We start from the raw sequence: 25,340 nt of genomic DNA on the forward strand, positions 1-25,340 counted from the left end.
TGTTACCGAATTTCGCCGTTTCTCCGAGATTCTGTTTTTCGGGGAAGGAACACTTTTTTGGCCGACTGTGTGTTTGTGCGCCACACCAATCAATGGCATGATTAATGATTCACTTTTGGAGGAGCGGGACCTGCCTTTGCGTACCGGTGTCGAAGAAGCCGCCGCTTGATCTTGTTGTAACCCTGCATGCGGCAACTTGAAAGGCAAAATTGGCAAGCAAATCATGCCTTTTCCCTTGTCTCTCTGGTTCGGGTTTCTACCTGAACCCGGAGAACGAAGAACACCAGAGCAGCAGCAGCAGAGACGAACCCAGAATTCTGCCTGCGACTGCGAGAAGCTTGTTATTATTTCGCTCGACTGATGACTCTATCAAATCGAAGATAATTATGCGTTATTAGTGCGAGCAGCATCCACCAGCAGTCGTTGTTTTCCTTTCCCACTGAACTGAAATGTGAGCAGCTGTCACAATGCGCTTCCCGGCTGGAGGGCATTCGAATTAGAAAATTATCGTTCTTTTTTTTCAAATTGACCAAAACTAATCAGCACAATACTCACTTGAGACTGGAACTACAATGTATCACTTTGAAAGCCGAAACGTCAATCATCATGGCAACGACCGACCGACTGACCGATGATCGATTGATCGATCAATCGCGGGGCGTGTTCACACTGTTTCACATCTGTCAAACCAACCGAACGAAGTCGATCGTGATCCGCTAATGAGCGCGCGAATCAGCCAAAGCGGAAACAACTCAATCTGTCGTCGAAAGTTCCGCTTATTGGCGAACATGGTTCGAACGAACATCGATCAATTTGGATCACGGTCTCTCTCTCTCTCAATTACACTCTAGTTATACCGGGGGCTGTCTGGGTCTGGGTCTGCCAACCCACACGCGGAGTCTTAAGAGTCGCAACTCGCAGCTGGACCGATCGGATCGTGTTTGCTCGTTCGTATGTGCACACGCGCGACATTTCCTTACAAGATTTTCGCGTTTGTGAGCTCTCTATTATTTATACAATGTAATAGGAAAACCCGTCGCGCTCGTCCACGGTGGTGGTGAGCTGCCTAATCGGCCAAAGACGGGTTTTGAAGGCGGTCGAATGGAACTCCAAAATTTCGAATATGGCTTTCAAAAGTTCGTAATGTGGCTAAAAATCACTTTAATTAAGTTTAAAAAAAGGGTTCGTTATTCTAGAGTAACATTCAAAACGGGCCCAACAATTCATGTTGCACATAAGGGTTAAACCAACAATCAATACGAAACTAATTAATATGTTGCAGAATATGTTTTCGAGGTAAGTCTGGACGTTTCCAGTGGTAATTCCAGACGTTACCGATGGAGATTCCAGACGCAAATTTCAGGCGTTATTGTCAGAGGTTCCCAACGCTCCGGACTGTTAAGGGGCTATCTTGTTTGGTAAAAAAACATGTTCAAAAATGTCCTTGCTGTTACCATGAACCGAACCATACGGATGGTGGCAAACACCGTCCACAAGCTAAAATTCCAGCTCAATGTCTCTTTGGATTCTTCTCCGGAAACGTCTTGAAACCAAGTTGCGAATATCAGGAATCCCCACCGGAAGCGTTTGGAATCTCTGTCAGGAACCTCTGGATCCCCCGTCGAAAATGTCCGGAATCCCACCGGGAAACAATCGAAACCTCCGCCAGCAACATGTGGAATCTTCGTCAGAAACGTTTGGAATCTCCGTTGAGGACGTTTGTAATTTCCACCAGAATTCTCTAGGATCGCCGTCAACAATGTCTGGAATCTCCGGCGGAAATGTTCGGAATTTCCGTTGGGAACTCTTCTGGAATCTTTGTACATAATTTCTGGAATTATCGTTGGAAACATGTGCGATCCACATTGCAAACGATTGAAATCCGCTCCAGAAATGCTTGAAATCCGCATATGGCTGGCGTCATGTTGGATTCTATAACTGGAACATCTGGAGTTCCTATCGAGAACGTGTTCAATCCAGAAAGTCCAGAACGTCTGAAACATTCGTTGGGAACGTCAGGAATCTTCATCGGTAATGACTGAAATCCCTGTCGGAAACGTCGTAAACTTTCGTCGGGAGCGTCAGGAATCTCTATCGGTAATGTCTTGAATCCCTGTTCCGAACGTCTGCAATATCAGTTGCGAAAGTTTGGAATTCCCATCAGGAACGTCTGGAATATCGGATGGAAACTGCTGGAACCTCCGTCGGGAACGTTTGGAATCATCGGCCTGGAATTATCGTCGGAAACGGCTAGAATCCAGTCCGGAAATGTTTGCAATCCCCGCAGGGAACGTCTTCAATTTCCATCAGGAACGTATAAAATATTCGATGGGAATGTTTAAATCACATTCGGGAGCGTTTGGAATTTAAGTCTGCAATATCTGAAGTCGTTGAATCCAAGTCGGGAACGTTTGAAACCTCTACCGGGACCGTCTGGAATCCCTGTCAGGAACGTTTGGAATTTCCACCAGAAACCTATGGAATCTCCCTCAAAAGTGTATGCAGCTTCCGATGGCAACTTCCAAAAACTCCGTGGAATCCGCTCCGGAAATGCTTTCAATCCTCGCAGGAAACGTCTGCAGTCTTCGTCGGGAACGCCTGACATCATCTCCGGGAACGTGAAGAATATTCGTTGGGAACATCTGCAGCTGGAATCTAAGTCTACAACGTTCTATTGGGAACGTCTTGAATCCAAATCGGGATCGGCTGAATCCTTCGTTTGGAACGCCTGTAATGTCCATGGGGAACGTCTGCAATCATCTTTGGGAACGTTTGAAATTTCCATCAGGAACCTCTGGGATCCCCGTCTAAAATGTCTGGAACCCCAGTGGGAACGTCCAAAACTTCCATCCAGAACGTATGGAATCTTCGTCCAGAACGTCTGAAATTATCGTCGAGAACATTTGGAATCCATGTTCCGATCGTCTGGAAATTGCTCCGAAAATGTTTGCAATTCCCGCAGGAAGCGTCTAGAATCATCTTCGGCAACGTCTGGAATCCCTTTGAAACCCTACACGAACGTCAGAAACCATTGTCGATAACGTATGAAATCCGCGTCAAGAACCTCTGGAACCACCGCTGGGAATCTCCGTCAAGAACGTCTCCAAGCCAAGTCGCTAACGTCTCGAATCTTAATCGGGACCGTCTGAAATCCTCGCCAGAAACGTCTGCAATCTTTCCAGACAACGTCTGGAATAGGATTGTTTACCGGTAATTATAGAATTCTGGAGCTCACGAGCTCCATTACCAACCCGATTACCGAAATTACCGGATTCCTTAATGCGTTTGATGTCGCTTTTACAGACTTTTTTCAGCTTCTATAGCGAAACTCCTTCGATAGCATAATTTAACGAACATAGTAGCATGCCGCATCTGTTCTACGGAAGAGGAAGTCAAGTTTTATGGATATTCCGGAGGTAAGGTTACCAACCATAGTAGATCGGGCGTTGATTGCTCGTATCAACTCCAGACTGGTGCCACAAAGCTAGTCCAGTCAAAATTTTCGATTTTCGAAGCATTACCAGTTATATTGATGGGACTGATGATCGAAAAACAGTATTTTTAAGACCTCAACGTGTCTAGATACCGTTACGTAGAGTAAACACCTCCAGAATAGTGTCGAAGTTAGTTTATTGGGTTAATTTGTTTAATTTTGATTGTGTCACCTGCAATATTCATGGGACTGATGGTCAAAAAAATGATCTGCTTCAAAACCTTAAGGCGTGTACTTCAACAAGCTTGTCGTTTCGAAACACTTCTTTTCAGCTTTCAGACAAAATCGTCCGAAAAAATCAATTTGAAGCACATAGTAGCATGCTAAATTTGTTCCACGGAAGAGCAAGTAAAGTTTTGTGCATATTCCGGAGGTCAGGTTGCCAACGCTCACCGATTAGGCGTTGATTGCGCGCATCAACTCCAGACTGGTGCCGCAAAGCTGGTCCAGTCAAAATTATCGATTTTCGAAGCATTACCAGTAACATTGACGGGACTGATGGTCGAAAAACAGCATTTTTAAGACCTAAATGTGTCTAGGTACCGTTCCGTAGAGTAATCAGCTCCAGAATAGTGTCGAAGTTAGTTTATTGGGTTAATTTGTTTGATTTTTATTGTGTTACCTGCGATGTTGATGGGGCTGATGGTCAGAAAAATGATCTGCTTCAAAGCCTTAAGGCGTGTACTTCAACAAGCTTGTCGTTTCGAAACACTTCTTTTCAGCTTTCAGACAAAATCGTCCGAAAAAATCAATTTGAAGCACATAGTAGCATGCTAAATTTGTTCCACGGAAGAGCAAGTAAAGTTTTGTGCATATTCCGGAGGTCAGGTTGCCAACGCTCACCGATTAGGCGTTGATTGCGCACATCAACTCCAGACTGATGCCGCAAAGCTGGTCCAGTCAAAATTTTCGATTTTTGAAGCTTTATCAGTGATATTGATGGGACTGATGGTCGAAAACCAGCATTTTTTAAGACCTCAATGTATCTAGATACCGTTTCGTAGAGTAATCAGCCCCAGAATACCTTAAAAGTTAGTTTACTGAGTGTTTTTTTTTTGTTACATGCGATATTTATGGGACTGATGATCAGAAAAATGGTCTGCTTCAAAGCCTTAACGCGTTTGAAGTACAAACTGGTCGTTTCGAATCACTTCTTTTCATCTTGCAGCCAAAATCCTCCGAAAAAAAACACTGTATATCACACAATAGCATGTTACATTTGTTCAACGGAAGTGGAAGTCAAGTTTTATGGATATTCCGGAGCTTAGGTTGCCAACCATCGACGATCGGACGTTGATTGCGCGCATCAACTCCAGTATAGTTCCGCAAAGCTGGTCCAATAAAAAAAATTGAACTTAATTGGCACTGTCTACGATATTGATGGGACTGATGGTCGAAAAACAGCATTTTTTAAGTTCTCAATGTGTCCGGAAGCCATTTTGCCATGATAGCAGCTCCAGAATGGTGTCACAACTGCTTATCTCGTTGATCGTTCCAATTTTCAAAGCGTTACATGCGATATCAATGAGACTGATGTTCGAAAAAGGCTTTAAAGATTTGACCTGAAGACTCCATCGAAAAAAAAATTCGTGATTGGATTTCCATAGCGAGATTTCTTAGGAAATCAGGGGATTCCAGCTAGATTGAAAATAGCTAGTTTAAGGTCAGGGAAAGGCATAGAATTTCCGAAGACAACTCGATGTCAATTTTTGGAGCTTTCGAAAACAAATTTGGCGAACTTTGGGAGACTTTGGGAGGTGAACTTTGAATTGTTTCCAAAACTGAATAACCGTTTGAATCGTGTGCATTTATGCTCTTTAAACTTTGGACATGAGATCATCTTAACGTGCAATTTTTGTTCTCTTGATTCGTTATTGTAGTCCATTGAAATGGCTTCACTGTCTTCTTGACAGACTTCCAAATGCCTTTGAACTTGACCATGGAGTTCTCTGAGCCTCCAGAATTATTTGACCTTACGCTGCAGGTTCTCCAGATGATTCTTCCACGTGGACTGGCCCGTTATATCCTATGAACTTGCTCTGGGCTCTCAATTCCCTACTAGGCTCGATTTCCTGGAGTTCTGTTTTAGACTTCTGCAGCGGATACACTTGTTTGACAAACTATGAGCATAAGTATACTAAATAATGATTCGACAATTAAGCTCCCCGTATTCCGTAAACTACCAGACTCTGCCAGTCATTATGGAAGCTTCAGGTCAGAAGTTTCTGGAGAACTGGAAGCTCCCGGGGTACCAGAAATTCTCGAAATTCCTGGAGTATTCGGAGTTTCTAGGTTCGTCGGGGTTTCGAGAGTTTCCTAAAGTTCTAAAGTTCCTGAATTGTTTCTAGAATTCCTGAACTATTCTCGATACTTTAGGATCCAGTGCCTTCCGAAGGACCAGCAATCTCGGCTCTTGGAGCTTTTAATGACTCTAGTGTTGATAAAATTCTCAACGTTCCGGTAGTTTTTGGACCTTATCTCTGCAGTTCTGAGAGCTCTTAAACTATCACAAAACTGCGACTACTTCCTGAGCCCCTTCAATTTTTTTGAATTTTCAGCAATCTGAAAATTTCATGAACTCGAAGAAGTAATAACTGATGTCTTCAGAATTGCTAGGGCGCTGAAAATTTTTGAGACGCCGATAACTGTCTAAACTGCAAGACTCTCTAAACTTGTGCATCTCTGGAAAATATCGGAACATCTGCAGCTTAAGAAAATTCCAATATTTCCGGAGCTTTCACAACTCCCAGGCATTTCCGGAAATTATCGATCTCCTTAGATCTTTTGGGAAAAAATTCTGATGATGTGAAATCTTTCAAGAATTCCACGACAAAAAGAAGAACAGAACTACTGGAACATTAAGAACCGCATGAACTCCAGACTTCCAGAAATGCTCCTAAGAACTGTTATAAATGTCGCAGCACCTCTTGGAATTCTTGGGAACTCCAAGAAATTGAGGTACATTCGACTACAAGAACTGTATAACCATAGAGGTAACTCTAAGACCAGAAGGTCCCGAAGAAACGTGCTCAACTTTTTGGCTCAGCTCTGGTACTCTCTTCGGTCCAAGAGAGAGTCCAAGAATTCCAGGAGCTGCTAGAACTAGAGCAACCCTTGGAGCTCCTGGGAACTCTGCTACTCTGAGAATTTCTAAAACTTTCTGTAGAACTATCGAACCATTTCCACCGCAGGAAATTTTAGCACTTCAGGAAGTTGTGGAGCTCGAAAAACTTTTTCAATATAAAACTATTTCAAACTGAGACACATTTCGTTGCCCTGAAAATTTTCAAAACTTCCCCACAACTAGTAGAGCTGAGCCCTGAAGTCCCCAGGACTCCTGTTGAAAGTCTCCAGGACTCCTGGTGAAAGTCCCCAGAACTCCTGATGATGATCCCTATGATTTCTAGAGAAAGACCGCAGGACTCGTGGTGAACGTCCCCAGAACTCCTGGCGAAAGTCCCCAGGACTCATGGTGATAGTTCCCAGGACTTCTATAGGAAGGTTCTCCGAACTTCTGGAGGAAGGTTCTCCGAACTTCTGGAGGAAGGTTTTCCGAACTACTGGAGGAAGGTTCTCCGAACTTTTGGAGGAAGGTTCTCCGAGCTTCTGGAGGAAGGTTTTCCGAACTTTTGGAGGAAGGTTCTCCAAACTTCTGGAATAAGGTTCTCCGAACTTCTGGAGGAAGGCTCTCCGAACTTCTGGAGTAAGGTTTCCGAACTTCTGGAGGAAGGTTTCCGAACTTCTGGAGTAAGTTTTCCGAACTTCTGCAGGAAGGTTCTCAGAACTTCTGAAGGAAGGTACTCCAAATTTCTGCAGGAAGGTTCTCCGAACTTCTGCAGGAAGGTTCTCCGAACTTTTGGAGGAAGGTTCTCCGAACTTCTGGAGGAAGGTTTTCCGAACTTTTGGAGGAAGATTCTGTGAACTTCTGGAATAAGGTTCTCCGAACTTCTGGAGGAAGGTTCCCCGAACTTCTGGAGGAAGGTTCTCCGAACTTCTGGAGGAAGGTTCTCCGAACTTCTGGAGGAAGGTTCTCCGAACTTCTGGAGGAAGGTTCTCCGAACTTCTGCAGGAAGGTTCTCCGAACTTCTGGAGGAAGGTTCTCCGAGCTTCTGGAGGAAGTCCCCAGCTATATTTGATTTAAAAACTTATTCCTAGAAGATGCGGGAAGTTGCTTAAAGTGAGTTCCAAGACATTCAATTCCCATGGTATTGTGAGGTTTCCTTTTTTTTCTTGATTTGTTTTCCGTCGATCTTGTTTTCCGTGTAGAGCACCAATGCTACCGACGCCCACACCTGAACCCTAACTATTGAACCAGGGACTAACAACTTTACTTCCCTTCCGAAGGAGCCTCAGAAAATCCCGGCGGCGCTGACTGGGATATTGTGAGGTTTTCCAAAGCTCCCAAGCAAGATCCCAAACCTTCTCTACCAAGTTCCTTTGAGTTTCCTTAAGGGGGGCATCCTGGAATATTCGTTGAACTTTGTTGAAGATCCTGGAAAGGTTGGAAAGATTTATAGGCTTTACTGCCCTTATTTGGTAGTCACCTTGCAGTTCCACAGGAATTTATAATTTCCCCAAAGAGATTGCTGGACCTTCCCACCGGCAGTTCTCGGTTTTCTGGAGATCCACCAAGGTTCCGTCGAAGGTTCCCTGAATTCGATTAAGGGAATCCCTGATCTTAACAAATTTTCAGCCCATAGATTGATCGTCTTTCCGTACGAGAAATCTAACAGTTGTCCAGCGGCGCTCTGCACCCAAAACCGGTGTCCTCGATCTCCATCGGATCGCAATCGATCAATTAGGCTCGCATCCACATCAATTACTCGCAGCTGGGTTGACGCAACTGTTCGGCTTCGCGTACATACTCCCAGTGCACACGACATTTCCTTGTACAAGTTCGATCGGATGAAATTTCCATTAGAGCCGCATCGACCAAAGTCGGGTCCGCTTGCATCGCCTTTGGACCCGCACGATGCACGGTCATTGCAGTGGGTAAATAATAAAGGCAAATAAATATATTAACTCCAAAGTCCTCGCTCGCTGTGGCGCGAGCGATCGATGATCTCTGGTGTGTGCGCGCACGTCGTCGCCAACAACGCCACAAGAGGGCACCGGCGACCAACAACTGCTGCTCGCGATATCACTCCATTAAAGCCCCCCGGGATCTGGCACTCTCTGTCTATCTCTCTGTCTCGCTCGATCGCTTATTCCGCCGGGGTTGACCACTGAGTCGTGTATCTTGACTCCGAACAACAACGTGTGATCTTGCACTCCGCACTGCGCGGTGGATCGGTAGATTGAGGCTCTCCAAGGGGAGCAGGGCACGGGGAGGGGACAGAATTATCTGATTTATTATTATTGCGATTTATATGATCATTTTCATTTATTTATTTATTTAGTTTTATTCGCAGTTTCTTTCATTCTTTCGCTGCATTGCATCGGGCTGCATTGCGGTATTATTGTTGCTATTATTTCTGCCTCCTTCACTATCGCTCAATGACAAGGGTCTTTCCGCTCGCAGCGTGATCCCTTCCTCCGTTCCCCCGTTCCGGCCCACAACCTGACGCCGCCCATGTTTTATTTATTTGTAGCTTAATTGAATTTAATAAAATTTCCTTTCCGGACTGCTGCGATTTTGCCCTGCTCCACCCGCCGCCCGCCGCCGGTGGTGACACACGATTTGACATTTGACAGTTCAGTTCAGTTGGTCGCCATATTTGATGTCAAAGTATCTGCTACCGTACTGCGCCGGTTACATTGTCAGCCAGTAGGACTTGGGCGTGAAATTTACGGTTTACGGAAATGGCGCTGAACCGCCGCGCGAACAAAGCTCTCGATTCTCTAGACTTGCGAGACACGGTGGGGGCGCGAAGCGGACCCGAAAAAAATCCGGTCGGTATCATGATCAGGCCTTCGTCTCTCACTTTTGACGTGACATTTTAAGCTTATTAAATGGAAATGATACCATCACAGAAATCGGATGACATTCGGCCCCGTCGCCCTTGCTCTCTCTATCTCTATCTGTCCGTTGATGGCTTTTGGGTCTCAGTTGGTCTGTGCTCTGAATTCTGAGTCGAGCAGTTGTAAAAATCTCGACTCAAAGACACACCGTAAGCGAAGGAAGGTGGAACGCGGGGGGGGGGGGGGGGGCAATATATACGTTCTTGTTTCTTTTCCTTTGCTTAATCTTCGAACCCAATGCTGCTGCTGCTGTTGTATCTGTCTGAATATTCGGACTGCAGGCCACAAGAGGAAGCCTTCAGACGGGCGAACGCTTTTCTGCACCATTAAAGCCGGATCGTACAGGCGGCGAGTGAGATCGAGATCGCGAAGGGGAACAATGTCCGACCTGTTCGAGAATGGGCACTTTGGCCGATGAGGCACACGGAGGTTGGGCGGGTTGGAGGCAATCGAAATGAATAAATTAATGAAATCATGCACCGAACATGCCAAAGGCATTGAAAGATTAATTCCGAAACCGGTGATCGGTGCTCGCAAATGGAATCGTGAAAATGGGTCCGCGGATAAAGCCATCCAGATTCACGATCCGCAACCGGCCATAAAAATGGGAATCATCGAACTGTCAAAGTGATATAAGCGAGCAAGCGCAGCTTCCCTCTTCGTCCGCTAGGCAGCAGCATCTTCGCGCGCATTTTTCCCATTAATCTCACCTACTGCGATGAGTGGCTCATCGTGCGCAACTCTTCAACGGAAAGACCGGGAGCTGCTCTGGCCGTGCACTCATTAAGAGCTCGGCCTTTTAAAAACCACTCCAGATCGCTCTCGCTCAGCAGCACCTGCACCTCTGTGGAGTCGGTGCTGAAGAACCTTCAAGAGCTCGCAACTTATCACGGAAAACAAAGCGAAAAAAAAACGACTTCATTAGGAGGCAATTACTGCCTATTTTCGCTCTCCTTCTCGCTCTCTGCTCAACAACAGTAGAAAATTCATGATTTTCCTGTCGATTTTCCCAGACTTGTCATCGCGCGACGACGACACTTCCGGCTTCTTTGAAACGAACGAAAAACACACCGCTCAGTGGGGAGATGATCTTGATCGAGCGGCCGCGGTCGCGGTCTCGGTCGCTCTTCCGTCTCAAGATTTAATCGATCGCTGCTCTACTATGTACTGAGAGGGATCTCCGTCCGTTCTTCCTCAATAATAGGGACTAATGGAGTTTTGATCGGGACGACTGACGACGACGACGGGAAACGAAAAGACATATTTTCAGATTAGTCTTCTTGTTTGTTGTTACCGCGGGGCGCGGTGCGTCGTTCTCCGAGCTTGCTGCTGTTGTAGTCTTTGCAGTTGTTTACAAACACGGGCATTTCGGGTCGTTGTTGTTGTCTTACATGTTTGTTTACGTACGGTGGCGCTGTTGATGGGTGCGTGCATCCAGAGAAAGGTTAGGTGATGTACTGTCTGACGCGACACGAGTGTACCGGTCGGATGAGGGTTTAAAAAGTGAGGTTATATTTTTCGGAGCTCAACTCGAATGGATTGTTCAAACATTGTCCAATTTTAGCTTGGACCGGGAGCGGTACTGAACGGCAAGACAAGTGCATCGCAGGAAGCAGCATGACGTGCGCGCAGAGCTACAGGGAAGATTTTCAATTCGAAATTCATTAACCATTTGACGGAGGGAAAGGGGCTTGCTGTTGTAGGAAATCAGTTTTGGGGGGAACGGACGCGGTGTTGTGGCTTTTATCGATAGCTAGGTTTGTTCAATGACGCAGCTTGAATTAAGCTGAAATAGCTTTTCCTACCACTCGAATTTAACGGAAAAGCAACATTTTAAGTTTTGTTCTGTTAGGATTTCGGAAATAACGAAGATTTGATGCTTTCTCTAAAACATAAAGCTGCAATTTGTTATCTCATTTTCTAAAATCTCTGACAGAAACTTACCTTAACAATCAGACTAAGGCCATATAGGTAACTCTAAGACTAGTAGGTCCCGAAGAAACGTGCTCAACTTTTTGGCTCAGCTCTTCGGTCCCAAGCTAATCGATTCACCCCTAGAAACATATGAAAATCCACGAACCCCTCATTTTATCTGTCAAACTTTCATAGCGAATCAAAACAAACATAGTGTAGTACTAGAATTCCGACTAGATACGTTAATCGTTTGCTTGGGACCAATAGGCTAGTCAAGTAGTGAGGCAATTTCAAATCGATAGTTTCGTATTGATTGTTGCTAAGGCCTTGTTGTCCTCTGCTGTCCGAAGAAGTCGTCTCCACTCTACTCGATCCATGGTCGCACTTCGCCAGTCTCGTAGTCTGCGAATGGTCCGCAGTTCGCCTTCTACTTGGTCGATCCACCTTGCCTGCTGCGCACCTCATCTTCTTGTTCCTGTTGGGTCGCTTTCGAAAACCATTTTCACTGGGTCGTCGTGCGGCATTCTTACGAAGTGGTAGCGCGGGCACCCATGAATCCCGCCTGGTATTGCCCCACGAACTCTATGGCAAATGGTGACAGGCGGCGGCATAGAATTTGGGAGATTACCTTGTAGACGGCGCTCAGCAGTGTGATCGCGCGGTAGTTTCAGCAATCCAACTTGTCGCCTTTTTTGGAGATTGGGCATACGACACCTTCCGGTAATATCTCATCCTCCCATAAACCAGTGCAGCTCTCTAGCCAGTGCTTCACCACCGTATTTTAATAGATCACTTGCTAGTTGATCTACACCAGTTGCTTGTTGTTCTTCAACCGACCGATCTCCTCCTCAACTTCTTGAAGATCAGGGGCCGGTAGCCTGTCGTCTTCTGCGCATGCTCGAAGGTCTGTTGTCGTGCCACCTTCGTTTTCTGCTGCATCACCGTTGAGGTGCTCGTCATAGTACTGCTTCCACCTCTCAATCACCTCACACTTGTTCGTGAGAAGGTTACCGTCCAAGTCCTTGCACATATCGGCTTGTGGCACGTAGCCTTTGCGGGAACTATTTAGCTTCTCGTAGAACTTCCGTGTGTCGTTTGCGCGCCTCGCGATCTCGGTCTTCCTGCTGACGCTTCTTCCTTCGGAAAACCGAGTTTTGTCTGTTCCTCGCTTGTCTGTATCACTCGACATTCAATCTCGTGCGGTGTTGCAGCATTCTCGCCCATGCTTCGACGTCAAACCAGTCATTTCTTCGGTCCGGGATCGCAGTACCTAGAACGGAACGGAACGGATGTCCCTCCAGCCATCTTCAAGAGTAGCTGCGTCAAGCTGCTCTTCCGTGGGTAGTGTAACGTCCAGCCGCTGCGCGTAGTCCTGGGCAACTACGGCGTCCCGTAGTTGCTCAATGTTGGGTCGCGGCGTTCGACTTCGACGGGTGTTATGCACCGTTGAGAGTTTTGAGCGCATGCATACTGCAACTAGGTAGTGGTCCGAATCTATGTTCGCACTGCGGTACGTGCGTACGTTGATAATGTCGGAGAAGAATTTCCCGTCGATTAGAACGTGATCGATTTGGTTTTCTGTGTGTTGGTCAGGTGATCTCCAGGTGGCTTTGTGGATATCCTTGCGGGGGAAAACGGTACTACCATTCCTCGAGAGGCTGCAAAGTTCACGAATCGTTGGCCGTTGTCGTTCGATACGGCATGCGACTGTTTGGCCCGATTGCCGGTCTATACATTGCCTCCCGTCCTCTCGTTCATGTCGCCGATGACGATTTTGACGTCCCGTTGCGAACAGCCGTCGTACACCTGCTCCAGCTGCTCATAGAACGCTTCTTTCTCGTCGTCGGGTCTCCCTTCGTGTGGGCAGTGCACGTTGATGATGATGTAGTTGAAGAAACGGCCCAACTTGCACATCCTCACGTTGATCGGCTCCCAACCAGTCACGCGTTGGCGCATCTTACCAAGCACTACAAAGCCGGTTTCCAGCTCGTTGGTGGTGCCACAGCTCTGGTAGAAAGTAGCCGCTTTTCCACACCTTTTGTCCCGTCCAGCAAAGTTCCTGCAGTGCTACGACTTCGAAGTTGCGTGGTTGAAGTTCGTCATAGATTAACCTATCGCAACCCGGGAAGCCGAGCGATTTGCAGTTCCATGTTCCGAGTTTCCAATCGTAGTCCTTATTTCGTCGCGTAGGTCTGTGCCGATTGGTCCGATCCGTATTTCTTTCTTCGGTATTTGCAACTTTATGTTTTTCCCTGTCTCTCCGGGGGACCATCGTGCACACCTATGTTTAGAGTCCCACGATGATCAGCCGCTCCTAACATGGAGAACAGACGCTGGGGTTTGGTGAAGCATTTCCTCTATCACCGTACTATGGTTACCGCGTCAGTGTTCGCGTCGCTCCTCTTCACTTTGCTATTGCCGGACTGGCAACATTGCCCAGGCTTCGCCACCCAGCTGTGTCCATGTTTCAACTGGTAGTCCTTTGTTATCATATGACTCGAAGAGGTGTGAGGTAGGAACTTGTGAAGACCAGAGCTTATGTATTGCACTCCTAGCAGGTTGTCAACTCACCATTTTTCTCTGACAGAAAGCCACGGAAGCAATTGGATGCATTTCGACCGTATCGTGGTCTTTTTTGGGTTAAGCTTGGCTTAGACAAGGCAAGTCAATTGATACAGATACTCTGTAATCTGTATCTGGCAGATTGACACAGACGGACACAGAGGACGAGCTCAAGGAAAAATAATGCTAGTCAAAACTATAGTCACTATATTCATAGTCTGGCGGAGACAGTAGCGGGAGCCAATTTGATCTGTCATTTGCGGGAGCCAATCGAGCATAACTGTTTCATTGTCGACCAATGCGGGGGAAGTATTAAAATCGTGACGATAATTAGATCGAACAAAAGTAAAATCAAAATAGGCGATAATTTATTAATGCTGTTCTGAATGAAATATATGTCGCGGTTTTCGCGAAGCACATCGACGCGGTTAATGCAAATAAAATATTTGTTGATAATTTTGTACCGTGGACCCCCGCTCATATGAACGACACTTTATGCATATTAACAAGGTTCATTTTTAATTTGCACTTCTAGTAACCCTATCAGTATCAGAAAACCATGTTTCTGGTAGCCTTATTTACTGTTTTGTTTTGATTCTGCATTCCGTTTCGCAATGTTCCATTTTGCTTTCTTCCATTCCATATGCTGGATGACGTTTCAGCAAGTTTTAGTTTTAGCGGTGTTCAAATTAAAAAGTGTCCATGTTAAAAACGGTCATTTTTCAGGGGGTCGCATCGCAATTTCGAGCATTGCAAGTATGCGTTATGCGATATTCTTTGTAGATATTTCCTGATATTCCGCATATAACTGTTAGCATTGCTATTGATAAAGGGTGTCCACGATGAAATTGCCACACATAAAATTGATTCGCGAAATTCTAGTTTTCATCCGATTGCCATAAAATTTTTTTAGGGATTGAGAAATAACTATTAAACTTCATTTTACCATTTCACTCGTATTTTATTTACAGTCCATACGCAAATGCCCGCACCTTGGCCTTAACCCCGGCCATAAGATTCTGCACAACCTGTGAATCAACCGTTTTTTGCATGTAAACCCATACTTTCTTCAGTTCCTCGACTGTCTTCACTACCTTAGGTCGTTTAAGAAGGTGCTGCTTCATAATCGCCCAGTACTTCTCGATGGGGCGGAGCTCCGGAGTGTTGGGAGGGTTGAACATTTTCGGCACGAAATTGACCTTTTTGTCCGCATACCACTTCAGCACGTCCTTGGAGTAGTGGCATGAGGCCAAATCCGGCCAGAAGATTGTTGGGACGTTGTGGGCCTTCAGGAGAGGAAGCAGCCGCTTCTGGAGGCACTCTTTTATGTACACCTGTCCGTTCATCGTGTCCTGGGTCACGAAAGGTGCACTCCGCTTCCCGCACGTGCAGATGGCTTGCCAAACCAGGAATTTCTTCGCAAATTTGGACATCTTCTGAGTGCGGACATGCTCCGGAACGCTGAACTTATCCTTGGCCGTGAAAAACAGGTTGCCGGGGATCTGTTTGAAGTCGGCCTTCACATATGTTTCGTCGTCCATGATGCAGCATTCAACTTTCGTCAGCATGTTGAGGTACAACTTCCTGGCACGGGTTTTGGCGGACTTGTTCTGCTTCTCGTCGCGATTAGGGGCCTTTTGTACCTTGAACGTTCGAAGCCCAGCCTTAGTTTTGGCCTTCTGGACAAAACTTCGGCTTAGGTGCAGCTTCTTAGCCACATCCCTAACGGAGGCGTTCGGATTTCGGTTGAAGGCCCCAACTACGCGGTTGTGATTTTTGGTGTTGTACGGAATACTTTTTCCTTCACTTCTGGGCTTCCGATCGGTGGTCAACCGTTCCTCGAACCGCTTAATCACTCGCGACACCGTGGAATTCGCGATTCCCAACGTTTTAGCGATGGAACGATGCGAGAGATCCTTGTTCTCGTGATGAATGCGCAAGATTTTATCACGCACGAACTGTTCTTTCGACTCCATTTCCGCGAGTTTTGATCACAGGACTTTAAAACTTGCAGGATGTAAATAATGCACTATGAACTAAATCCACCCAAATTTTCATTAAATTCTACCCAACGGTTAAAAAGTTAGAGCAATTTCATAGTGTGGCAATTTCATCGTGGACACCCTTTACTGCGAAGTTAAAAAATAATAACCATGCTGTGCAAAACAAAAACGTCTTGCAAAGGCTTGAGCAATTTCACGGGGTGCCAGATTTTTATTGCACAAACTGAAGATGCCAGTTTGCAGGGTTTTGTATCCGCCAGACTATAAATATAGTGACTATAGTTAAAACTAGTCAGAACCTAGGACAGGGTCCGCCAGTTGATAGTGAAAAAAAAAATAAGAATCTGGGTGGGTTTTACTCACCAAAACAAAACATATCCATTCCGCTGGTTTTCAAACTTATCAAGTGATACTGATTTTCCAACCCTCATCGGCCAAAATCGGAGAAGCAACGCATCCATTGTCATTCGTTAAATTTATATACAGCGGTACCATCCGCTTTATGCCCGAGGAAGCAGTGATGCCACATATAGCGAATTGATGAATTTACGTTACGGTCGACCAGCAGATGGAAATGATGTGAAAATGATAATGACGTTTTGCTACCTGTCAAATCGTATGGAATATTTTTTAGTACTTCATCAGTTTTGTAACCGCCAATCTGAAAACTAGGTGTCGCATGGTCAGTTTTACCTTTGCGTAAATTCATCAATTAGCTTTAATCATACAATATTTTAATACAGATATCTGTACATACAGATTTTTAGAAAAATATACAGATTTTACATTCTTTATTATATCTATAAATTTTAATAAATAATCATTTCTTCCTTCTGTGCAGCTTGGAGAACCAAACTAATAAAATATCATTGTGCAAGATACAACAGATCTCAAAGGCCAGAAGAGATTGTATTTCATTGGTTGGATGCTTTATGGACATCCCTATGCTAGCTAACCGAGCTCTGTAGTCTGAATGTTACACTCATAAAATAAATCACATAACCAGTGGAAAATATCCATGTGAATTTCACATAACTTTCATGTGATCCCATAATTGGAAATTGCACCACTAAATCACATGAACGTTATGTGTCCAATGAAATCTATGTGATTTCTCATATAGAATTTCTAATGATATGTGATATTCAGGTAAAAATCATTGTTTTTGTTTTTAGAAAAATACTATGTGCGTTCCTAATAGAAACTAAGTGAAAACTTTTTTCAGTGTAATTCATCGCTCAGTCTACTACCACTACTGAGGAAAATCGAGGAACTATCATCAAGCTATTAGTTGGTGATTCGTTGTCTGATCAAGTGGTAGTCGGAAAAGGCCGGGGCTCGGATAGTTCAGTAACGTTTATTTAGAGCAGATTGAGTTATTTAAGTTAACAATTGTATTATGTTCGACAATTTTGGAAGGCGATAAGATTTTCTGAGTTTTAATTAGTTCGGTAGGTTCCGATTCAACACATTGTAGTTTCATTTTTATACCTGTGATCTTGACTTTTATACCTAGGGGATGAGTACTTAAGGGGGTTAGATTTTGATAAGTTCTTTAATGGGAATGACACTGATGAAGACTGCACATTGTAGTCGAAATACGTATCTGTCATGGATACCAAAATTAATTAAGTGTAATTAAATGGAAGATAACCTTTTTTGCTGTTTTATTTAAGCATTCCGCTAACAACCCAATTTCATTACTTCATGACATGTTTGTTTACGTCTCATCTTTTATGTCAAAGACGGATTCCGTCACGTGTAAAATTAGTTATTTCTATAGACTGTTCCAGAAAGTATAAGCACACCTTATTTTAACGGTCACTTTGAATATAATGAAATATTTCAACATGTTTTGGCTGCGTCCTTTTGTTTGCTCATTTCTGAATGACATAGCATCAAAAAAGTGCTCACTTTTGTGTTTCCGTGGTCTTACTCCGGAACAACGAAAAAGTATCGTGCACAAATGGTGCACTGTGAGCAGACTCTCCTTGAGAAAATTGGCCAAGGAAGAGGGTGTAAGCGTCGGAGCGGTACGAACTGCGATTAAAAAATATAGAGAACAGTGTACGTTTGAAGATGCGCCGAAGAGTGGCCGGAAATCCGGTCCTGTAAGTCCGGATATCGATAAAAAGATCAGGGATGCCCACAAACGAAAACCAGCGACTTCCGTTCGGGATGTTGCGAAAAAACTAAGGACCTCGTCGAGTAACGTCATGCGTGCCAAAGAAAGACTTGGGCTAAAAACATACCGGAAGCAGAAAAAAAAAAACCCAAAAGGAACCCAAAACAGGCCGCGTCCGTGAAACCACGGGCCCGCAAACTCTACGATTCGTTATTGTGTCGAAATTCTGGGTGTATAATAATGGACGACGAAACGTACGTTAAACTAGATTACAAAACGCTCCCCGAACCACAATTCTATACTGTAAGCGAAGGCAAGGACATCCCCGAAACGGAGAAGGCAAGAAGGTTATGGTTTGGCAGGCAATATGCGAGTGTGGTAAAACATCTAGTCCGTACATCACAACGGAGACGATGAACACTCAGAAATACGTTAAGGAATGTCTCCAGAAGCGATTGTTGCCGATGATCAGGCAGCACGAAGGTCAAGTAGTATTTTGGCCTGATTTGGCGTCATGTAATTACGCAAAGGACACTTTAGAATGGTACAAAAGTCAAAATGTATGTTTCGTGCCGAAAGACATGAATCCGCCGAACTGCCCGGAGGCACGGTCAATCGAGACTTTTTGGGCTTTAACCAAAGCAAAGCTTCGAAAATTAATATAACCAGCGGACGACATCCAAAAATTCAAAACAGATTGGCCAAAAGTGGTCAAAATGGTGGGAAGTACCACTGTGCAGAAGCTAATGGGTCATGTTCGAGGAAAAGTTAAGAGTCTTGGCTATGATTAAATATTTTGATTAAACGAGCGTAAAATATCATTTGAAATACAAATACAAATATGATTTGCCAAATAAAATTATTAAAACTTAAAAAACATGACTTTTTTGAAAGTGTGCTTATACTTTCTGGAACAGTCTATAAGTGTGTAGACAGTAGATTTTCCCTGGAAGATTTAAACTCTAGGATAAAACTTGATGTCCCATGAACATTACCCAGAAAGTACTCTGGACGCCTTCCGAACTTATCCTAGAAGCTCTCCATAGCCATTTAGATCTGTCATTGTTGCTCTCTGGATCAGTTGAGAATTGTAAATGGAAGTTCCCTGCAATGGCTCTTGGAAGCCATCTGGATTTACTTCCAGGCTTCCCGATTGACCATAGAAGTCCTACCCATTAGTCGAAGGGGTTTCTACCTTTTTCGCTTTATTCCAATCCGATGCCGATGGGCACCGCTTTCAAATTTCCCCTTCGAAACCTTAAAGCTGGTTTTAGACAGGGCAAGTCAATTGATCAACTCAGTTGAATTCAATTGGCTTGAAAAGTTGAGCCTGGTTCAACTTTTTTTTTCAATTCAAGTGAGTTGATCAAGTCAGTTGAATGGCATGGTTTACACGTTCAATTCGCGTTCAAGTCAGTTGAATTCAACTGAGTTGATCATTGGACTTGCCTAGTCTAAACCCAGCTTAAGGGCTGAACACAATGCCAGCGGCATAGCGGCACAGCGGTAAACGCACAATGTACTAAAATTGCGCTAACCGCTGGACCGCTGCCGCTTTGCAGCTTTCCTACCCACAATGCAAGCGCGCAAAATCTATTAATTTTTACTCTTCCGCCACGTAAACGGGATTATTTTGATTGCAGTCTTGAGTTATTTGTTAATTGAATAATCTCTGATTCAGCTGACATAGTGAAGAAAGATCAGTAGAAGGTCTTCTGAATAATTTATCAATATGCTTCCTGTAAAAATATACAAGGGGCTTTGAAATTCTCCAAAGTTCAGTGATCGTCCCTCAATCTAATCTAATCTACCATAACACCAACACAACCAGTTCTTGAAAGCATCCTGGAAAACGATATATATACACCTACATCACTTTTCTTGTCTATTTGATATATGTTTCACATCGAAGATGCGTCACACATATCAAAACGGCCAGGCCCACTGTGCAGCATTTAAGGGGCAAGATGATTCAGAAAACATCGGGCCTGTTTAAATTGAAGATTTAAACACGATGCTTCAGAATCCAATAAATTGATTAAACTATTATCAAGTCATAAAAAGTAACAAGGACTAAAATGTGATCCTTTGATAACTGGAAAATCCTGATTCCCCAGCAACGCACCACAAAAAGGTGATCTCCCAACGTTACTGGTTTGAAAAGATAAAAACGTACAAAATGGAACGAACTCACCAAGTTTAGCCAACTGAACCTGAAGGCTGCTTTACATGTGTTGATGCATAAGTTCAAATTGTAGAAGAAACTTGGCGAAGTTCAACATGAACTAGTCCGGTTTATGGTAGATGCGCGGAATGTCTTCCGTCGATTTGAGATAAACAAATGTTCGGATGTATGTAGTCGATTTTTGATGTGCATTGGTAAGCCTTTTCGTGGCCAATAGTCAGGTTCAACGCTGCGACTCAATGAATGATGGGACGCCTCGTGGAGGTTCTACAGTTCAGTGATTGTCAGTGATCGTCCCTCCATTAGCATTAACTTCAAAAAATGTGGGAGCACTTTGAACGAGGGGGGCGACTCATCTACGATGCAGGAAAAATTGTGTTTTGCTGTGGCTAGCTGCACGCACGCTGAGTAGATAGAAAGAAGATTGATGACGATTCTCAAGATTTCCTGCAAAAAGATGATGCGCGATGCAACTAGATGTGAGAAATGATTGATTCGCTAGTGTAAGATTTGTTGAGCACCTAGAATTGAGATTTAGATGTGTCGCTCCCCTCGACTTTGAAGAAGCATTGAACCGTGGGGAAATATCGAGAGCTTCGGTAAAGAGTTATGAATATCAGGAAAACTGCGGGAGCTTTAGGAAAGTTCCGTGAATTTTACGAAAGTCCAGAGAACTCTAATTTATTGGGAAGCTAAAAGAACTTCTGGGGAGTAAAGATATCTTTAGGGAAGTCCCGCCGATCGGGAAAGTTTAAAGCTTCAAGACAATATTTAGACAACGTCGTACATTTCAGGAAATTGTTGAAAACTTCATCGAAGATCTAGAGTAGTTTTTAAGAGAACTTCAGAGTAGTTCTGACGAGAGCTTCGTTTTAAGGAAAACTTCAGAGACGTTCTGAGGAGAAGTTTAAAGTAATTCTGAAGAGACCTTCAGAGTAGTGCTGAGCGGAAGTTGACAATAGTTCTGAGGAGAACTTCAAAGTACTTCTAACGAGAGCTTCAGAGTAATTCTGAGGAGAATTTCAGAGTAGTTCCATAGAGGTAACTCTAAGACTAGTAGGTCCCGCAGAAACGAGCTCTACTTTTTGGCTCAGCTCTGGTACTATCTTCGGTCCCAAGCTAATCGATTCACCCCTCGCTGATGTGAAGCAAGGCTTTTCCAAATGTGATTCATACTTTTCAATTTGGATGCACATTTTAGAACTATTGTCGTGCAGTACTCATTGTCGACGATTATTTATGAGCTCAAAGAAACTTCCTAGGACTCCGATGCCTCTCACCACGATACCGTTCGGCAAATTTATCGTAGTATGCCGTGTTTGAACCAGTCTATTTAGGCATAAACAGTGGCGTCGCCTTAACCTCAATCTACCTGTGCACCACCTCTCAAAACATAAACAATTATCAAAATATTGCTTGCAATGGATAGATATCGAGTTAACTAGAAGTCCGTGAAACATTTTACCTTTTCGGACATGAGCATCCAAAGATATGACGATTTTTTAACACGTACAATTCTACCATTACCGTTTCCTATTTGAATCGTATTTCGTAAATTGAAGGCTGATGAATCTTTTGAATTTGGTTCAGTGCCAACGTTACCAAACAAATCGCTTGCACTGTGTACCTCTTCTTCGTCACTTTCCAATAATTCCTCAGGTACAGATACATACTCCAAATCGCCGCAAACGGGATCCAGTTTTTCTTTAGGTTTTCTTATGAATACGCATTCTTAAAATGATATATCTTCCGGTTTAAATCCTAACTCTTCCAGCTGATAACCCACTTCGAGCTTAGCTTTCTCAATTGTTCAAATAATTTTAGAATATGACGGCAGCTGCGATTGGGTTGCATAGTTCTTAAACAACTGTTGTCGAGGGAAACAAAATTAATCTTTTCTGTTGTACATAAAGCCAGCTTTTGCCTCGATCCTGTTCAATTGTAGATTATGTTGCAGTCCACGATCGTGCTAGCCTAAAGAAATTTTTACATGCTTGGTTTTGCAATAGAGTTATATTGAACTCGTACTCATTTTTACGGTAAAGTCTGATGAGTTACTAGTTTCTCAGAAGTTTGTTGCCCTTCATTGGCTTTCAGCTTAGGTTTCCAGATACTTAGAAATCGGATTATATCTTCTGACGGATTTTAAGCTCAACATTGGTGTCTAAAGGGTGATACGGTCAAAATTTGGTCAAGGGAAAACGCGTGTAAATCGGTGAAATCGTTTATTTAAAAAATCAAATTAAATTTCTTTTTCATGTTCAATTAGTATAAAATTCAGGAAAAATATTCAGTTAGGCTTCCGCTTTTCCAAATCCGAATTGCCGGGCCTTACGCTTGACCCCTGCCATCAGATTTTGTACAGCCACCTTGTCCACCTTCTTCGCCGCAGAAAGCCAGTTTGCCTTGAACTGCTGCTCGCCCTTAGCAGTTTTTTTGGTCTTCTTTAGGTTCCGCTTGACAATAGCCCAGTATTTCTCAATTGGGCGGAGCTCTGGCGTGTTGGGAGGGTTCTTGTCCTTGGGAACCACCTGCACGTTGTTGGCGGCGTACCACTCCATGGCCTTTTTACCGTAATGGCAAGATGCCAAATCCGGCCAAAACAGTACGGAACAACCGTGTTTCTTCAGGAAAGGCAGCAGACGTTTATTCAAACACTCTTTCACGCAAATTTCTTGGTTGACAGTCCCGGAAGCTATGAAAATGCTGCTTTTCAAGCCACAGGTACAGATGGCTTGCCAAACCAGATATTTCTTTGCGAACTTTGACAGTTTCATGTGCTTGAAAACATCTGCTACCTTTCCCCTTCCTTTTGCCGTATAAAACTCCTGTCCCGGAAGCTGCTTGTAGTCGGCTTTGACGTAGGTTTCGTCGTCCATTACCACGCAGTCAAACTTCGTCAGCATCGTCGTGTACAGCCTCCGGGATCGCGCTTTGGCCGTCGTATTTTGTTTATCATCGCGATTTGGAGTCACTACCTTCTTGTAAGTCGATAGTCCGGCTCGTTTTTTGGCTCGATGCACGGTTGTAGACGATACACCCAGCTTATTTGCGGCATCTCGGAGAGAGAGGTTAGGGTTTCGCTTGAAACTACCGGCAACTCTCTTTGTCGTCTCAGCGGCTTCCGGTTTTCGATTTCCCCCGATCCAGACTTCCTGGCTGTCGACAAACGTTCCCCAAACACTTTAATTACATTTGTAACGGTTGATTTGGGAACTTTTAGCGATTTTGCCAACTTTGCGTGCGAGTAGCTCGGATTTTCGCGATGCGCGAGCAAAATTTTGATACGCTGCTCTTCTTGCTTGGACGGCATTTTGACAACTGAAGAGTGAATTCCAAAATCAAAATAGGAGCAACATTCTACACACACACACCTTCAAAATGAGGGGTGTTCAGGTTTTTTAAATGCAAAATTGAAAGAAATACGTCAAGTTGATATTGACCAAATTTTGACCGTATCACCCTTTAATTCCTCAGCGAATGTCAGCTTCCCATCGTATAGCAGATTCTCACTGGCTCCACAACGGCATCTGAATCCTCATTTGGATCGGTCTTGTCGCCGGCTTTTACCTCCGCATCGGCTTCTACACTGAGGCAAATAAACATAAGAATTTCATAAGGCTCGACTTATGAACGACACATGTGAATTTCATAAGCGTGACTTATGAATAATTTTCGTCTAACATGAGGTAGCTTTTATACACCTATAACCATTTTATTTTTCCAAACGTTGAAAGACGAGTGGTCAACAAACATGCCTCGTAATCTCAACGTCCATGGTTCGGTTCCAGTCTGCTCCGTTTTATTATTTTTTGCCATCATTATTTTTCATAAGCCAAATCAGAGAAAATCATACTGATTTCTTGTGGCTAAAACTCATAAGTGGATCTTATGGAATTCACGAAAGCTTGTGAGCTTGTGACAGGTATGTTGCATGGATTGATTAATGGTCCCTTAAAACCCTTTAATCAATCCCTTACGGAATTCTTACGTGCATTTGTCTCAGTGTAACGTTTCATCGATTTCAGTAGGTAACAGGTACTCGGCAATGTACTCAATTGTAAACACGTCTCTTTCATTGACTCTTGCAGTATGTGTTGCAAAACTCTCTTCTACAGTCTGGCTACTGCTTGGTGTGGCTGGTGTCTAATAGTGGTCTTTTTTTGTGGTATGTTCCTAGCTTTTCTGTTGAAGTAGTGTTCTGCAGTCGAGTGTTTGGATTTAATATGGGCCGTAAAGTTCGAGATTTTCCGGGTTCCAGATTGTTCAGGCCTTCAGGTATCGTAATATTAGTACCACAAAAAGGACAGTCGATACATGCTTTAATTCCGCAGTTGTCTTGACGGATATTTGGCCACAACTTAGCCAGTATGGTATACAAATAATTACTCGTGGCATCTCTAACAGGATTGAGTCATAAGAGGATGCAATTCCGTTATTGACAGATCAGCTGTTATTAAACAGAAAATCAATAGACTTTGGTTGGGACTAGCAATCATCCTCATTGTGTAAATACTGGTGATCTAAAACTAAGCAATACCAGCGCCAGCCACGTCCAAATGCTGATCAAGAAAGGAATGGGTAGGAATATGTTGAAGTAATACTCACTTTAATGAAGGCCAAGAACACCTCTGCACTCCCACGAGAAATCACTGGGATGTTGGATAAAAGGGTTGGGATTGGAGCTGGATTAGTTTTGGTAAACGATATGCTGAATTGATGTCCCGAGCTTGGGTTTGAACCCTCGGTCTTCTGTTCCGTAAACAAAACCGGTCACTACTAGGCCACTGAGCTCCTTATATCACAAAACATTTACGTCCAAGTTCCTGTTCAACGTTACTACGATAACAACTGCTCTTGAGAAGGATTTATAAAAGTTTTCCAATCAGCGCGTCTTCCCTAAAACTCGAATATTATTTCTTTTATGTGCCCGTTACTCCAACCGAATTTCAATACGCTTTAGCTCATTTTAAGAAAAAATCCGATTCTAATCTAATCTAATCTAATCTAATCTAATACAAACGCAGCCAGTAAGTGAAAGCATCCTGGAAAATGATTAGGTTAGATGAGGTCTAATCATTTTTCTTGTCTAATTTA

The 25,340-nt window shown here is 43.9% G+C and overlaps 1 protein-coding gene across 1 annotated transcript in view; it reads left to right on the forward strand.

The window, feature by feature from the left end:
• LOC135699150 (transcriptional activator cubitus interruptus-like) overlaps positions 1–25,340 on the forward strand; it is a 302,508-nt gene that overhangs the window by 143,169 nt on the left and 133,999 nt on the right. The window lies entirely within an intron of this gene.

The sequence above is a fragment of the Ochlerotatus camptorhynchus genome, unplaced genomic scaffold (genome assembly GCF_037179485.1).
Source record: "Ochlerotatus camptorhynchus isolate MF236.1 unplaced genomic scaffold, CSIRO-AGI_Acam_v1.1 ptg000103l, whole genome shotgun sequence".
In the NCBI taxonomy this organism is placed as follows: Eukaryota; Metazoa; Arthropoda; class Insecta; order Diptera; family Culicidae; genus Ochlerotatus; species Ochlerotatus camptorhynchus.